The sequence below is a fragment of the Ornithodoros turicata genome, unplaced genomic scaffold (genome assembly GCF_037126465.1).
Source record: "Ornithodoros turicata isolate Travis unplaced genomic scaffold, ASM3712646v1 Chromosome41, whole genome shotgun sequence".
In the NCBI taxonomy this organism is placed as follows: domain Eukaryota; kingdom Metazoa; phylum Arthropoda; class Arachnida; order Ixodida; family Argasidae; genus Ornithodoros; species Ornithodoros turicata.
The window spans coordinates 476,846-479,200 of NW_026999371.1; the positions used below are offsets into that span (position 1 = coordinate 476,846).

The following is a 2,355-nucleotide window of genomic DNA, read 5'->3' on the forward strand; positions in this document are numbered from 1 at the left end:
GCGCGGAGATAGCTTGGAGAATCACAACTGTTAAGCAGCTTCCGCGTGCCTTGCCCACTACGTCATACGATGTTGTCTCGTTCGATGCCATTTCTTCCTGTCACACGCTTGACACAAATTAAACATGAATTTCAAAAAACTGCCAGCCCACCCAGAGACACCAAAGACACCCAGCCCAAAATGTGACAACTTACATTTGCAGACCGTGCATGATGTCATACCATGAGACGCCAGACGCCAAAGTAACCGTTAACCAAGCGAAAGAAAGGACGCGTTGCACACGGAACCATGCACGTGTAATCAGAAGGCAGGGCCCGTATAACAACTGAAAAACAATATAGCGCGTCAATATAGGAGTAAAGGGCTAATGCTCCAACGCAGAACCTCAGTTTATCCGTCAAGACGAAATCTTATGCCTCAGGATATAAAAGTAAATCATGTTCCCCTTGCCATTTACGCATAAAAATCCGCCCATTACACTTATAGCAGGCACTTTTACGTGTACTAAGAATTAAACAGTGCCTGACGGATACGGCGTCAGCCATTTTGTCGAAATTTACTCTTAGTAAGGGTAAGATTGGACGTAAGCGTAAATTTATCCGTTTCGTTTCTGAGAGCGTATGGTGTATGAGACAAATGTAAGAGTGAAATGGGCATGAGTGAGAGAGAGTGGCTGCTTTGCCCCTTCAGATGACGCGCCCTTGGAAGTCAGTGGGGAGGTGTGCTAGCTTAGCTCAATTGGCAAGGTCCCTGGACCGGTAATCCAGTACATGTGGGTTTGAATCCTAGAGCTGGCTAACCTTTTTCACTTTCTTCCGTCTTTCATGATCGATTTCTTAGGCACCTGAGGCTTTGTTTGTACTTGTCCTTTCTGTGTGTTCCAGCTTTAGAATAGCAGTTCTCTCATGTTCAACAGTTGCCGCTTGCGCAGATCCCGTCGTATGATTGTGTGTATGTCTGAGAGAAATGTAAGAGTGAAATGGGCATGAGTGAGAGAGAGTGGCTGATTTGCCCCTTCAGATGACGCGTCCTTGGAAGTCGCTGGGGAGGTGTGCTAGCTTAGCTCAATTGGTAAGAGCGCTGGACCGGTAATCCAGAAGATGTGGGTTAGAGTCCTACAGCTGACTAACCTAACGTCAAAAGTTTGCCGACGAATGGCTCAGGCAAGGGTAAGGCCAGACAACATTGCCCAAACAAAGGAAACATCGACAGGAGGCCCGCCATCCTGCGGTACCGGCAGCCAGGCTCAGACACTTAGTCAGTATGTAGGGGTTGAGAAGGACCATGGGATCCAGTTAGCTCCATGGGTGTCTGGTTCGAACCCCACAGCGTCTGGGACACCGTCGCGTGTGCGGAGGGCGCGGCGCCTGTACTAGCTCACATTTTTCAGCCTGGGCCAACTTCTTTTGACATTTTTTAGCCTTGGCCGACTTCGTTCGCGTATTTTTTGCCGCGCCAGGCGGGCGGCGCTCAGGTGGAGGGCTGCTGCGGTGGGCGGAGCGTGGCCGGAGGGTTGCGTGAGCGCTTACTTGCTCACATTTTTCAGCCTGGGCCGACTTCTTTCATCATTTTTCAATCTGTGTCGACTTCAATCGCAATTTTTTTTCCCGCTACAGCAGGTGTGCAGTAGGCGATTTACATGCAAAGGATAGCCATACACAAAAGTACAAGTGAAAATATATTTATTAAAGTCATTAGTGTCAAGAATTATGTTATGACTCTGCGTGAAGGAGAAAAACTTGGCCAAAAATCTGACGCAATAGCATTGAAGGGGTATCACATTTTTTTTATTAGCGATAATCATGCAAGTTTTCAATTAAGCAGATGGAGTTAGCTGGGCCGACTTCTCTAGCGATTTTTTATTATTTTTTTCAGCGCGCGGTGGGTGGCGCGCAAGTGAGGGGCTGTCCGGGTGCTTACCAGCAGGCCAACGGGCTCGGTGCGCCCTGGGCCGACTTCTTTGGCGATTTTTCCGTATGGGCCGACTTCTCTAGCGATTTTTTTTTCAGCGCGCTGTGGGCGGTGCGCAGGTGAGGGGCTGTCCGTGTGTTTACCAGCTGGCTGAAGAGCTGAGCGTACACTTACGGTTGTACACACTGGGCTGACTTCTTTGGCTATTTTTCAGCCTGGGCCGAATTCGTTCGCATTTTTTTCATGCGGCGCGCAAGTAGGGACATGCACACTGACAACATCGGGCCACATCTTTGGCGATTTTTTCACCCTGGGATGACTTCGTTCGCAATTTTTTCAGGTGGTGTGTATCAAAATTAAAAGTTTTATTATAAAAGTCTAGCATGAGCACTCTAGCGGAGTTTTAATTGCAAAGTTCTGACAGATGTACGTAACTTCATGCAC

General features: G+C 48.3%; 1 non-coding gene across 1 annotated transcript; it reads left to right on the top strand.

The window, feature by feature from the left end:
* The first annotated feature begins 1,053 nt into the window (after positions 1–1,053).
* On the top strand, positions 1,054–1,127 carry Trnat-ggu (transfer RNA threonine (anticodon GGU)). Its single transcript has one exon. It is a non-coding gene; the product is annotated as a tRNA-Thr (tRNA).
* Positions 1,128–2,355: the final 1,228 nt, after the last annotated feature.